Source organism: Cynocephalus volans, chromosome 11 (assembly GCF_027409185.1).
Source record: "Cynocephalus volans isolate mCynVol1 chromosome 11, mCynVol1.pri, whole genome shotgun sequence".
Taxonomy (NCBI): domain Eukaryota; kingdom Metazoa; phylum Chordata; class Mammalia; order Dermoptera; family Cynocephalidae; genus Cynocephalus; species Cynocephalus volans.
Window position 1 is genome coordinate 121,925,409 of NC_084470.1, and position 15,317 is coordinate 121,940,725.

A 15,317-nucleotide genomic window follows, 5' to 3' on the forward strand; every position below is an offset into this window, starting at 1 on the left:
TGTGTGGTCTTTCCATATCCAAGTTTTCTGCTCTCGGCCTTGGCTTTCTTTTTTCTGGGTCTCCCGGGCTGCCTATTCATTTGCAAAATAAATCTTTGGTTTGCACCGTCTTCTCCAAAATGTGGTGATTTAAAGAGGATCTCTAAGCACACTGTTGACTCAGAAACTGCCTGGGGGAACCATGAGGGAGGGTGGCATGAAGTATGCACAGGTCAGAGCTGGGTGGGAAGGTGGTCCATTCAGGATATGCCAGGCCCCGTGCCAGGTCTCAATGAGTCCACGTTCCAGTGGGCAGTTTCTAGCGCACAGGTGACAGCATCCAGAGCATGGCCCTGGGTCCGACACATTCATTGGCCCTTCAGAAGCTTTTCCGGCTAACCTCTGCTCAGGTGTTATTCCAGAGATGCACAATAGATGGCAGCAGAGAACAGCATTTCCTTGCCTTAAGGGGTCTGTTTGCAGCCACTCCGCATTACAATAAGAATTCAGACCTCTGGTACTAAGTTCTCTGAGATAAATCCTCTTTGAGGTCCTTCACATGCCTTCTCTCACCTACTGCTCCTGTTAGCCAGATGATGCAGGAACAATTATTATCCTCATTTTACAATGAGGATGATTCTAACCAGTTCTGAGTCCAGAACCAAAGCCTGAAACAGGCTAAGACAGGCCAGAAGAGCTTGCACACACAGTATCCCAGAGGAACAGAGTAACCTAGATGGTCCTTGCAGATTTGGGTTGCACCTTGGTCATTCTATTTGAAGAAAAGCTGCATATAACCTAATGGTCTATCCTGTCATGCACTCACCCACCCAAGCTGGTTTTGGAGGTGGGACTCAGGTGGGCAGCTGGGATGGAGACAGGTGGGGAGAGAGGGAGGTGACCTGGCCCCTCGCATGAGTGCAATGAGTAGCAAACTGCCCTAACAATGCCTTCTCCACTTCTACACCCTGCCTGTCCTTGGGCCTTCTGAAATCTGATCTGCTTCAGTCCAGAACACAGACTGCATTGGCATGTGTTCCTGTCCTCCAAGTTCTCATCCGGAAGGGGATATGTCATATCTACATCCCAACAAGATACCAGTCACAAGTCCGGGCCTCTGGAACTTCTGACCAACCAGCTATAAATCAGGCTTCCCACAGGAACCCTGATTAGGGGTTGTAATTAGGGGTTGTATAATTAGTTTGCTTGAGCGGCTCACAGAACTCAAGGAAACACATACTTATATTTATTGGGGTTTTTTTTGTTTTTTTCTTTAAAGATGACCAGTAAGGGGATCTTAACCCTTGACTTGGTGTTGTCAGCACCACGCTCTCCCAAGTGAGCCGACCAGCCATCCCTATATAGGGATATGAACCCATGGCCTTGGTGTTATCAGCACCACACTCTGCCAAGTGAGCCACGGGCCAGCCCCATTTATTGGTTTTTCAAAAAGGATATTGTAAGAAAATAGCTTAAGTGATTCATTTTCAAGAAGAGCCTAACAAAAGCTGCTTAACCAGCTTATAGGTATGACAACTCCAGAGAATGCACGTTCCCAGAAAGTCACTGAACAAACAAAACCCAGAAAACAGCACGTCACCTTTGAGAAATAACTTCTCAAGATGGTGGCTGGTCACCAGCCCTCTGTTCTTTTCATTTCCTGGTTCTTCTCCCTGCTCAGGACTTGGGCTTGTCTTGAGTCCATCCCTTTCCATCAGCAGGAAGTGAACAATAAATATCTTATAAGGAAATAATGAAACTTAGGTGATGTCTGGGAAGATTGTACATCTCCTAGTACTCAGCCAATGAAGAACTGGGGGAGGGACTTGTGCACGAGGGAATAAATTGCTTGATGTAACCGTTTGGGGTGTGCTTGTCCCTCAGACACCTGATCTTGCAAGACTGCCATTAAAGTCTTGCTTCGTCGTACCTCATGTGTCTGTGTCCATCCTTTGGCATTGGACAGGTGAGGACATTTCTCACACATATCACAAAGGATATAGATGAAGAGATGTATAGGGTGAGGTATGGGGAGGGCGCACGGAGCTTCCATGCTCGCCCCTGGCACGTCACCCTCCAGAAACCTGCACTTGCTCATCTGTCTGGTTATCAGCTTAACCTTCAGCCCCTCTCCCCTCCTTGGAGGTTGGAGGGTGGGACGAAAAGTCCCACCTTGGTCTTTGCTGTGATCAGCCTCTATCTTGAAGCTACCCAGGGGCTGCAGCCATTATCAGCATATGAAAGGCTCTTATCATTTGGAGGCTAAGGATTTTAGGGGTTGTATGTCAGGAGACATGGATGAAGCCCAAATATATACTTTCGCAATATCACACGTGTAGACGATCATAAATCTGCATAAATAAGTTTTCTTTCTTCTGTTCAAAACCTTATACCTGTTGTTTATTTTTCTTGACAACAGCACTAAGACCTCCAGCCCAGTGGTGAACGTACGCAGTGATAATGAGCATCTTTGTCATGTTTTTGGCCTGAAAGAGGATGTTTTCAATATTTCACCTTTAAATACACTATGTATTGCAGGTTTTTTGTAGATGCCCCTTATAAAACTAAAGAAGTTTTCTTTCATTTCTAGTTTGCTAAGACTTTTCATAAGAATAGATGTGAACTTTGTCTACTGGTTTTTATTTATAGATTCTTTCTCTTATTCTATTAATAATGTAAATTATATTAATCACTTTTTCCTGTTAAACTCATATCCCTAGGATTAATCCAACTTGGTCATGATATATTATCTTTTCTGTACATTGCTGGATTATGTTAGTATTCTCTTTCATATTTTCTCATTTATATCTTAATGAGTAAGACAGGCCTGTATGTCCTTGCCTGGGATGTCCTTGCCACCCCCAGCTGTCACCCCAGCCAATAATAAACTGATCTAGGGTATTAAGGTTCTGCTAGTCTCATGAAATGACCTGGGGAGGTTCCTTCTTTCAATTTTCTAAAAGAGTTGTGTCAAAAGGACTTATCTGTTCCTTGAACGCTTGGTAGCAGTCACCAGTAAAGCCACCTTGGCTCGATGCTTTTTTTGAGGATGATTTGTAACTGCTGATTCAATGTTTTTGGTGGCTGCAAGACCATGGCATTTTCTATTTTTCCTTGAGTAGATGGAGAGCTGAAACTCTTTGTCCCTCCTTAGGCCAAAGACTGTCTCCTTCCTCCCCAAATGGGTCTGGGGGTAACAGGAGGTAGCATTAAAGCTTGTTCTTGTTTTACTTAAAACTCAGTATCTCTGTGTTGCTTGTGTAAGAGCCCTTATTTGAGATAAAGTCAGGGACATTGCCGGTTATCTCTCCCTTCCATCTGTCCCTCCCAAGTGGCCCTGGAGAAGGTTGGGTCAGATGCCATAAACCTACCATTTTCCCAGAGGCCTGGGAGTGGACCCAGATTGTTAAAGATTCCATGACCAGTTAAGAGCCTTCCAGGGAAATGGCTCATCTTGAGATGCTGCTCTCACCACCTCCTGCTGAAGGAATCATGGGTTCCCCCAGGGATCTCCAGAGGATCCACGCTCAGTAAACCAGCTTCCTCCACTCCCAAGCAAGACCTTCTTCTGCCCTGATCCGCACCCCCACCCCAAGTCGAAAGCCTCAGAAAGCCACTTTCCCTACCTGATAAACCTCTCACGTGGAACAGACACACATGTCCCTTGACTCTAGGGCCTGCTGTTGCTGAGTTCGGGGGAACCAGGAGGAACCCTGGCTGAATGGAAACGGTGGCAAAGCATTTTAGACAGAACTGCCTCTGAAAGGTTGGTGGAGCACCTTTTATCAGGATTGGGGTGTAGCTAAAGGGTCCCCCAGCAACCCGCCTTCCACATTGTGCTTTTTCTTAGCATCTTCCCTGGATGCTACCAGCTGGTGCAGGGTGGATTTACTACTACAAGCACTCTTTATGCTCATCCAACTCTTTACTGTAAGCACTGCCCTTGTCCCCATGTTCAGAGCTTGGTGCAAAGAGAGAATAACCAGATCCCTCTTAATTAATTCAGGCATTCGGGCAACAAATGTTTTTCAAACAGTCTTAGGGAGAGAAGCGTGCCTTCCCAAGGCCCACTGTCACACTGCTGCTGGGCCATGCCTCTTTGGCTCAGGGTGGGAGTGGGGAGGGGGAGCATGCAGACATTCTTGTAATTCCCCTGCCCTCCTTGGCCCCCACCACATGGCATGTAGGATCTTGGGAGCTTAGGATGCCCCAGCCCCACCACACCCCCTCCTCCAGGGTGTCCTTGCCATATCCAGCTGTCTCCCTGGCCAAGAATAAACTGACAAGGCCAGGCAGCTGGAAGCCAGGCTGAGGACACCCTTCCAATGCTCCCACGTCCTTGGAACTCCATTCCTTAGAGACCACACTCCAAGAAGGGACACTACAGGGGGCCACATGAGAAGGGGAGGCATCTAGAGGGAAAGGGCGCAAGGACCCAGGGCCCACAAGTACCGCCATTACTGCCACTTGTCCTTGGCCTTGCTCTGGAGCAGAGCCACTGGGACACTGAGGAGCCAGACTCGCCCAGCAACACAGGCCCACCAGCTGGTGGCCTTGTTTTCCCTAAGGTCCTTCCTGGCATCTAATTTGAGATCCTCAACTATAGCAGTAGTTCACGTGGCCTTTTGGGGGCCTCTATAGGGATGGAAATCTCCACCCTCTTCATGTTTAAAGTTCTCTCTCAGTTCACTGTGTGTGGCTCATCTGTGTCCATGGTGAAGCCATGGGCTGCCTTCTGGTACACAAGTCAGGGCACCTCCTGTCAACCTGCCACACTGGAAGGCAGACATTGAGTCTGAAGGGACTTGGTTCCATAACATGAGCCAGGATAGGTCTTTACACTTGACATCTGGGACCCCTAAAGCCAGAGTACAGAAAGAACGTCACCCTACCATATTCCTGCCTCTGTCACCCAGTCTCAAAGTCAACTTGCTATGGGAGAAGAATTCACTAGACCATGACCCCTGCCTCCCTGTGTGACCTTGGGCAAGTCCCACCTCATCCAAGTCATCCATGTCCCATTCTACAGCAAACAGGTTGGACTAGATGACTTACTGACTACAACCAGCCCCTGCCAGCCACGGATGCCCCTTCTCAAAACATAAGGAAAGCAGGGGACAACTAGATCTTCAATTGGCATCAGGTATTGACCCCATCTGCGCTCTCTCCATCAGAAGGCCCCTTTCAATGTAAGCCTTGAGCTGAATGTGGGGGCTTGTTCTATGGCTTCCTCCTCCCCCAACACATGTGTACACATGCACACATGCACACTACACAGGAAACTTGTCCTTTCCTGGCTAAGCACAGGGGCCTGCAACAATGCAATGGGGTTGTCTTACCAGGCGCTTTACACCAGAGCCTGTCTTTACAGATGGCTCAGGGCCTCCGTCTCCACAAGCTGACCCTACAGGCCTTCCTTGCCCTCCCATCTGCCCTGTTCCACACCTGCAGAGGCAGCCAGAGAATCAATGCCAGCCTGCGGCGGAGCATGACACCCAGGCTGTGCTCCAGAGCATCCCTGGAGTGACTCAGAAGTTACTGTCCTTTGGAGAGCATCCAGACCTCCTCTCCTCGGCCCACGGAGACGTCTTCTCCCAGCACACCAGGTCCCAGATGCCTCAGACAATTTCCTTCTAATCCTTTAATCCACTGGTGGGAGCCATTTTCTATTAAGGGACAGTTACCTCAGTGGAGCAATAATCATCCACGGGCCATGTCATTGTGTAAAATTACTTAATTTAGGCGTAGCTGTTACTGCTTTTTCTTTTTAATTAAGAAAGATGTGTAAAACATTAAAAATACATGATTTTAAAGGAAGACAAAACCACACAAAATAAGCATGATCAATATTTTAAAATATGTCTTTCAAATTTGAGGCAGTTGAGATGACATGACTTGAAAGAATGGGAAGGAAAGAGAAGAAATCATGGTGGCAAAAAGAAAGAACAAAAACTAAGAAAAAGGGGAAGGGGAGAGAAAGGGCAGGGGAGAGGAAAGGAGGAAGGAAGAGGGAGATGAAGCTGGGCCCGCTGCTGACTCGCCCCTCTCTCGGCTCCCAGCTGCTGCGCATCCCTGACCTTGCAGTGACGGTTTCCAGATCGTTGCTTGGATTACGGGCTACCAGTGCTACAGTCAACAGGGTAGGTGCTTATTTCTACTACATCGTTTGATCTTCACAAGAAATTTGAAAGTTGGGTGTTTTATAGATGAGAAGAGTAAGACCCAGAAAAGTGGCCTGAGTTCACACCCCACTCATAATTAGAGTCGGGGCTCAAACCCAGCCCTGAGTCAGAGCTTCTGGGCTTTGCACTGTCATCTCCCTTTTGAACTGTGGATTATCTCTGTCCATTGCCCCCTGGTTCACCGTGATCCAGACACTCTTCCATTCACTCCTCCCACCTCCTCTCCTCGCCTTCCCCGACCTCAAAGCCTGGTCTGATCTCTTTCCTCTTCCTGGATGGGTCATGCCCAGGTCTTCCCATGGCCACCCGGCTCATCCTTCAGGTCTCCTTTTAAGTGTCATTTCTTTAGCCAATCCTTTTAAGCACCTCCCAGTCGCTCTCTGGCATCACTCTGACTTATTTGTATCATGGCACTGCTATGGGATATTTTCCTTGTTGGGGATTACCTGTCTCCCTGGACTAGAAGAGAAGCTCCGTGTGAGCAGGGCTTTAGCAGTCTTATTTATTACTATATCTCCAGCATCTAACACTGTTTCTGGCACATAGTAAATGCTTACTCAGGGTTTGTTGAATGAATAAGTGAACGAACAAATGAACTGCTCTCTCTTTATAGACTCTGCTCTTAGCTGTCAGAGGAGCATTTTCGCAGAGAACCCATAAATCAAGCCCTGAGTTGCATCTTGCACATCAGCTCAAGTTCCCCCCTACAACTCTAATCAAAATTCATTCGTTTCACAAGCACGTCCAAGCTCTTAGCTGAGGTTATCTATGGAAATTGATGAGATTTGACTCTAGATTCAAGACTTGATCTTCTGGACTTTATACAGTCTAGAAGAGGGAAGAAAGCATGCTCACAAAGTATCATAATTCAAGGTAAATGAGCCATAATCAATGAAAAAGGGACAAGCTAAACATGCCTGAAGGAAGGAGAAAGCCTCTTTGGCTGGTGATCAGTGAAGGCCTTCACTATAGAGGCCTCGGCACTGAGACTGACCTTGAATGTAGGTCCAGACTTTACAGCAGTCTGCAGGGGGGGGGGGGGGGGGGGGTAAGTTATGAGACTCAGAGCCACGGCCTCAGGCTGAAAACCAGGATCCCCAGGGTGTATCCAGACTGTTCCAGGCACAGGCAGAGGAGGCAGGCAGCAGGAGACAAGGACAGAGAGAGAGGCTGGGGCCAGACAGCAGTTTCATGGGCTGAACATAGCCACCAGAGAGAGAGAGCCACACAGGCACCAGAGTGACCTGGTGCAGCCCAGCCGCTGCCCTCAGCAGGGATGGGAGGCGGGAAGGTGGGTGACGGAGGGCCCTCGTCTGCAGACATGAGGGGGTTAACATCATTTCTCTCTGAGAAGCTCAGTGGGGCAGATTTCTCTCTTTTTCTCAAGCAGGGTGAAATACAAGCCGGTCAACACACAAGATTTCTCAACAGCAGGAAACGAAGCAACTGTTTTTGAGACAACATCCCGCCTTGATGGGGGGCAAGGCTCCAGGTTGTAGTCATTTTCCTGTCTAGTTAATCCTGGTTTTAGAAAACAGTTCTCCTTCTAAGGAGACTGGCCTGTCAGGGAAGGGGTGGGGATGGAAACCAGGAGTGAGCTGGGCTCCACGTGGTTGGTCAGGAACGGTGGGGATGCTGGTGGAAGAAGACCAGGGTCTTTGGAAAAACCGGAAGCAGACTAGGTTTGGGGGTAGTGGGGTGGTGGGCTGGGGTGGTGTGGGCAGGGAAAGAGGTGAAGCTGGATTCAAGGGGACACAGGGGATCTCGAGGAAGGGTGCCATATCTGGAATAGTTCCAGACTCTGCTTTTTTTTTTCTCCATTTTTTGGGGGCCCAAGTCTCCTCCCATAGACTCACCCAAATCCCCAGCTACTGGGACCAACGATCACAGACTTTTTTTTCCAGTTCGTGGAAGTTTCTGAGCCCATCTTTACAAATACTTTTATAACATTGCATTGTGATGATCGGCTCATACAACTGTCCCTTGCACAGACGGTGAGCCCCTTGCGGGCAAGGGCTTTGTCCTACTCCCTGGTGTCCCATCTCCTGGAGCACGTGGGCTGAGCCTGCAGGCTCTGCAGGTGCTGGGCTGAATGAAGTACTGCGGCTGCACCTGCACCTTCGTGGTCTGCTCCACCTCCACCTAACCTCTAAGTGTCAGAATGTCTCAGGCCTTGGGCACAGGCCCTCTGCCCTTCACGCTCTAAATGAGCTCATCCATTCCTATGGCTTTAAATAGCAGCTTTATGCTAATGACTGCCACATTTATATATCTCGGGCCTAGACCTCCCCTCTGAGCTCCAGGTGCACATATCCACTGGCCAACTTACTCTATTCTCAGGAGAAGCATAAACAGCTCTTCTTTCATATGCCTGAAACAGACCCCGTACTCTAAAACCTATCCCCACCCCAGGTGTTCCCCGCTTTACAGAATTACCACAACCCCCATCCACGTTGCTAAAGATAAGACACCGAGGTGGTTCCCGGTTCCTCCTTTTCTCTTCTCTCTGTACATCCAACCCATAAGTAAGTTTGTTGATTTTCTCTTCTCTCCACCTCCATCCCATAGCCAGGCACAGGCCACCACGCCTGTCGCCTGGGCTCGTTAACAGCGATTTATGCTCTCACCTCTTCCGCTCTTGCCCTGCTCCAAATCTATCCTCTGCAGAGCAGCAAGAGTGACTTTCAAAACATAAACCCTCTCTGGATCCCTGCTGAAGCTTTTGGTGATGTCCCACTGCACAGAAAGCAGACCCCTCCGTGGTTTCCCGCCCCTGCCTCTCTCCCCGGCTCAGTCTGCTCTGGTCGCGCTGGCCTGCCTGCTTGCTTGCTTCCCCTCCCCCGCCCCCCTTTTTTAAAATATCCCAAACTCTCCCCCCTGGGACTCTGCACATAGTGTTCTCTACTTGGATCCTTTCCCCCTTCTTGACACTGCTAACTCCCTGTCATCCCTCAGATCTCAGTTTAAGGTCACTCCTCAGAGAGGCCTCCCTGACCATCAGACCTAGAGCAGGTCCCCCAACCCCTCCACACCACACCTGGCTGAGCCCAGCCCTTGGTGCCTAACAGGGGCTCAGTAACTCTCCTGGAAGAACAGGTGGGTGCCACCCCCAGGCCCAGGTGACTGGCTCCAGGGAGCTCTTTTCTCCTCCTTCTAAGCCACCAGGGATTTGCCCCCCTCCCCTCTCACATTTAAATTTTCTCAAAACTGCCCACACAAACACTGTATTGTGGAGTTTCTTTCTCCTCCAAAACTAGCCGCAGAGCTGGACAAAGACTCTTTGGCTCCCCACTGCCTAGCTGTCTCTTTCAGTTTCAGGGTTTAAATGCTGGTCGTTGCAGGGGACAGTGGGAAGGATGGAAAATAACCAAGAGGAAGGAAGGCAGAGCCCGGAGACTGGCCGAGTTCTCACAGTCACGGTCCTCGGCCTATAGTTAGCTTCTGACTTCCTTCTTGGCAAGATTTATAGCAGTTATCTAGGACAGTCCCGATTTCAACTATTCTGTGCATCACGAGCTTTCTTAGCATATGGGCTCCCTTCCCTTTCCCTCCTGCTCTCCTTCCCCCTACGTGGGCAGCCTTTCTTAAGCTCTGTGTCCCGTGTTGAAAGAACTGAGTCTGATTCCATTTTGCTCTACCATGTAAAATCTGCATGACTTTGGGCAAATTACTTTCCCCTCCAAGCTTCAGTTTGCTCATCTGGAAGATAGGGACAAGACCAATACCTCCATCCCAGGCTCTGACAGGGGGGTGACTGGCACACCATGTGTTGAACACTTGACACCCACAAAAAGTGTCCACTTTCCCCCTCAAGGTGGATATAGGATGTGAAGTAGTTCTCCCACCAAAAGACTCCTGGGCTCTAGTGAGTAATGTAATGCTTTAACCAGACAGTGTAAGTGTGTAACTGATCTGGACATTGGGTGACTGCTGGATTCTCTCAGGTCTGCTGTGGCTCGAGTGGGAGCCAGCTCACATGTGCTAGGGAACTCCATGTCCATTAAGAGGAGGAGCCCGTCGCAGGCACTGGGGAAAGGTCAAATCTGTACTGGAAACCAGAGCTCAGAAGACCGGCCTTAGACAGTTGAGAGAGGGCTTCTCATCTCTTGGGCCCCGACCTGGGAGCAAGGGTGTGTCCCTGTTAAGGTGGTACCCTCCGTGTGGAATGAGTGGGGGAGCATAGCTTGGAGGTCTGACTGTCCAACACCCATCTCACAGCATGCACTTGGCCTTTGTTACCCCTGGGCCTCCCATCAAGTCTTATTTGAATGCTTTGGCTCAGGTTCAGCTTTGCAGAGGCAGGGTTGTGCCACCTCCTGGACCAGAGTGTTAAGAGATGACCAGCACCCCCAAGGCCACCTTGGTGACAGCCTCTCAAGGGCAAGTCCTGGGACAGAGTAGGGATTATGCATTCCTGCTGCCCTGTCTTGAGTTTGTTTTCATTAAGGGAGCTGGCATTTTCTTTCAACATGTCAGGTGCATTCCAGCCCCTGTGGATTTCACCCTCTTGAGGCCCCTGGTTAGCAGGAGAAAGGGCACTTTCAGGCATGTCCTCCCACTCCCTGCCCTCAGGCCTTTGGACTATGCTTGGTTGTATGAAGCGTGGAGACCCAGCTCTAAGGCAAGCTCTGTCGTCAGCAGCTGAGTGACCTGGAAAGGTCACCTGCTCTCTGCTTCCTTGTTGTTCGTGGGGAAAACAATCTCTGTATTGGTTCCCTGTGGCTGCTGTAAAACAAATCACCACAAACATTAATAACTTAAAAAAACACAAATTTAATATCTCACAGTGCTGCAGGCCATAAGTTTTATAAAGCTAAAACCGAGGTGTCAGCAGGGATGCATTCCTTCTGGAGAGTCCAGGGTGGAATCTGTTTCCTTGGCTTTTTTACCTTCATGAAGCCACCTGCATTCTTTGGCTCGTGGCCCCTTCCTCCACTCTCAGAGCACCTTGCCCCTACCTGGGCTTCTGTCATCATGCCCCCTTTTCCATATCTGACCCTCCTTCGGCCCTCTCGTCAGTATTTGTAATTACGTTGAGCCCAACCAGATCATCCAAAATAACCCCCCCATCTAAGGTTTTTAACTAAGACACATCCTCAAAGTTCCCTTTTCCATGTAAGATGACACAGTCAAAGACTCCAGGGATTTGGACGTGGACATCTTTGGGGGACCACTATCCTCTCTTCTTCACCACAATCTCCTTCCTATGTAAGCTGATCTCCTCAGACCTCTTCCATTTTCCAGCTCCAGAAAGGGCCCTCTCATCTCATCTCAGGCCAAAGGGCCTGGCCTTAAGGATCCCAAGGGGTGAAGGGTCTGTAGGTGCCTGTGATGGACTGTTTGGTGTGGAAGGCCCTTGAAGGGGTCCTCACGGTTGCCTGACTCATCTCCTGGCTATGGCAAAAGAGCTCCAAGTAGCTCTGCTCTGTGTGCTCCCCAAATTCAGCACTTAGTGGGAATCCACAGAATCATCTCAACTGCAGAAGATGGAAATCCCACAGAATGGCCAGAAATTAAGGAGGGAGTCAGAGAGGGACAGGAACCAGCCTCCGGTGAGCACCTGCTCTGTGCCAGACCCTTATGTACAGTATCTCATTGAATCTTTTCCAACAATTCTGGTGAGAAACTGAGGCTCAAAGAGGCTGAGTAATGTTCCCAAGGTCAGCGAGTGGCAGAGCTGAGTGTGAGGCGGGGTGGGGGGCGGGGTGGGGTCTCTTCCTGATTCCACCACAGCACAGTGTGGGGTTGAGATCACTGAGACCCTGGCTCTATTGCCAGAATGTCTTTTCCCTGGCATCAGGAACAATTCCAGTGAGAGGACCATTGTTTATGGTAAACAGAGCTGTTTACACAGGTTAGAACTGCACATTTGTAGATGAGACTTAGAGTGTACAGAGAAAGGGTGTGTGTGTGTGTGTGTGTGTGTGTGTGTGTGTGCGTTGCGCGTGCGTGTGTGCGCGTGTGCGCGTGTGCGCGTGCGCGTGCGCGTGTGTGCGTGCCTGTGTGTGCGTGTGTGGGCGTGCGTGCGTGTGCGTGCGTGAGCGTGTGCGTGCGTGTGTGTGTGTTTTATTAACTCCTACTCACCTCTGGATATCGAACGGTGAGGACAAAGGGAAGAAAGTCCAGCGGATGGGAGTTTAAGGCTGTCACCTGGACAGGAAGGGAGGCCCAACGAAGGCTCCCTGTAAACACCTTTTGTATCTGCTACGGGTGTGGGTGCAAGATGTCCTTCAGAACAATGATTTATGATCATGATCACCAACCAGCCAAAGAGATTTGTTGGAGGCCGTGGTTCTTGGGCTGAAGAGACCTGTTGAGAGAGTCAGACCCCTGTACAGATACGGCAGCAGTGAAGTCCAGGGGAAGGAGAAATAACTCCTGTCCTCAGGAGACTCCAGATCTGAAGGAAAAGAGGAGACAGTTCCTACCCTAAGGGAGATCCACGTGGCAGATGAAAAAGAGACAGCCCTGCCGCAGGAAACTCCCAGTCTGAGAGGAAAGACGTAACACACAGGCACTAAAAACACCATCCTAGATGCAGGCATTCCCAAATCCCCATAGAAGCAATGGTTGTAAAACCAGAGTCAGAAGACATGAGCTTGGTGAAAGAGGGAAGTTTCCAGAAGGCAGTAGTCTGGAAGCAGGGAGAGGAGTAATTTAAATGGGGAGTTGGCAGCAGAGTGAGGGCGGAGGAGGCGCTCTGTGAGGGTGAGAGGGGTGGGAGCAAGCCAGCTGAGCCCTAGATGGGGCCACCTGGATCAGCTGGAGTAGTCGTCACCTCCTTAACAAGATGAGCCAAGGTCAGGGGTGTTCTAGGAACATAAATACTCACATCACTGATCCAGGTGCCCTCACATGGACGAAGACTGCTGGCCCCAACTTCTCACGCTGTTCCTTACCCAGCTTTCTCTTGGCAGTCCACTGCTCACATGTGCCAGCACATGACCCCAGGGAGCACTGCTCCCTTACACAGGAGGCCCCTCAGACATGGCTGCCCCTGCCCCCATCCAGGCAGACAGAAGTGGTGCCTGGGGTCAAGTCCACCCTGTCTGTGTACAAGGAAACGCATTTGAGGTTGGCTGAGGGGACCCTTGTATAATCTATTGCCCATGATCTTTAGGTGGCTTCTCTAAAGAGCCCATGGTTTTCATGGTCCTGGAAGGGACCGTCAACTTCAGTTCAGTTTGGCTGAACAAACGTGTGGTGAGCAGGGCAGGCACTCTGTCCTGTTTCCAATATGACTAAGCTCTTCACATACCACAGGAGGAAGAAAGGGAAAACAAACCAACACTCTCACCCTTACTGGTTCTGGTCCCCGAACCAATAAGCCTTGAATACTTCCCAGAAATCTGGATTCCCTCACAAAAACAATTTGATCCCTGAATTTTGCTGTGCTGAGGTCAGAGGATGATGTGTTGTGAATATGACAACCATAAGAAATGTTATTAATGCAAACATGGTAATCTTGGCCATTCTGGATTTTTTTCCTTTAAATAATTGTGCTTTGTATTTGACAAGTCAGTTCCATTTGAAAGCTGACTCTCTCTCTTTGCACATGGACATTTTCTTCCCTTTTCTAAATGCGTTGGTCTCTGGCCTTCTGACAGTTTTTTCCTGAAGATCCTACCATACTATTGGCCACCTGGCTCGTACCGATGGAGCCAACAGACATATGGTGCTTACGGTGCACCTTCTCCATGCCTGGACCCTTCAGTCCCCTGGCTCCTCTGAGGAGTGTCATGTGCAGCGGTAGAGCTAAGTCTGGTTCTTGCCTAGCTTGGTTCTGGTTCTGATTCTGAGGGCACATGTCCAATTGTGCCACACTGGTAGCAGCAGGAGTGGAATCTGGGTTTGATGCTTTGGACAGACCATTAAGTCACTTCTGTCAGGGATTTCTAGAATCCAGTACCCCTAGCAGTTTATTTTGGGTAAATGTGTTTGTCCCAGGATTCTGATATTTACTGGCATTTGAGAATACAGACTTGAAAAAGTATTTTAGTGTCTCTATGATTACTGATAGAATTCTCTGTGTGTTATGTGTTTCATGGTGGTAACAGTAGGGGACTTTTAAATCTAAGCTCAGAGCTTCCTTCCTCATCCCAGAGTCCTGGCTTTTAAAGTCATGGTGGTCTCAATAACTGTTGATAACTATAAAGAGAAAATTCTATAGCAAAGATAAAAGGAGACAAATCAGCTATCTCTAATTTCTCTAAATAATTAAATGATTCAAAAAGTAATGTCTCTTCAGAAATTTTTATACGAGGTTGAAAAGAGAGAGTGTCATTATTGGAAGGGATAGGGACATCAAAAGAGAAAGCGATTGCCCTGTTAAATTCAGAAGGAAATCTCCGAATTTCTCAGATTTTCAACAATGATGCTTCCCCTCAGAAGACCTAATGGTGCTTAATTATATATCTCAACTGGTCAGCGTCTTGACAGACACTGGGGGTGCTTATTTCTACCTTGCATTCTGTTGCTGCGTCACTGTTGGCTCCTCCAGCTTGTACAAGAGGTGGTAAAATTACCTATTTTATAAGAGTGAAAAAAAATTGAGAAAACAAATTGATATAGTTTACCCATTTCTGGAGGGAGGTAATAAATCAGAATATAAAATCTTTTCAAATCTAATGGAATAAGCTCCTGTTCCAAATGGCTTTTTCCTAAAAGCAATAGTACCATTTAAGTACTTACATACATGTAAAGAATTCAAAGATTTCTGAAACATTTTTCTATTTTCATGCTTTAAATCTCTTGACTCAGAATTTTTTTCTCGCTAAAACTGTAATTTAGGGGGAAAAAAGCAAAAAAACCTTTTGACTGTGGGTTTAATTAACAACCTTGGTTACTAGGTTACATAATAAGAGGCAACACATTGCTGTTAACTTTAATATCTAATATATAATAGTATAAGAAGAAAAGTTTGTATAATATTCTAACTAAGATTATTCAGATTAATAAAACTTTTAAGATGTCTTTTCCAACAAACTATGTATGGATTTTTTTACATGGCCATAGTAACACAAAAATATATTCTTTTACTTTATAAAAAAAGGAGATATTAAAAATAATTAGTTATATTTGACATTCTCCAAATGATTGATTAGCTCAACACAATTATGAGCCACTCTATTTATTCCTGCTTATTAAAAAGAAACG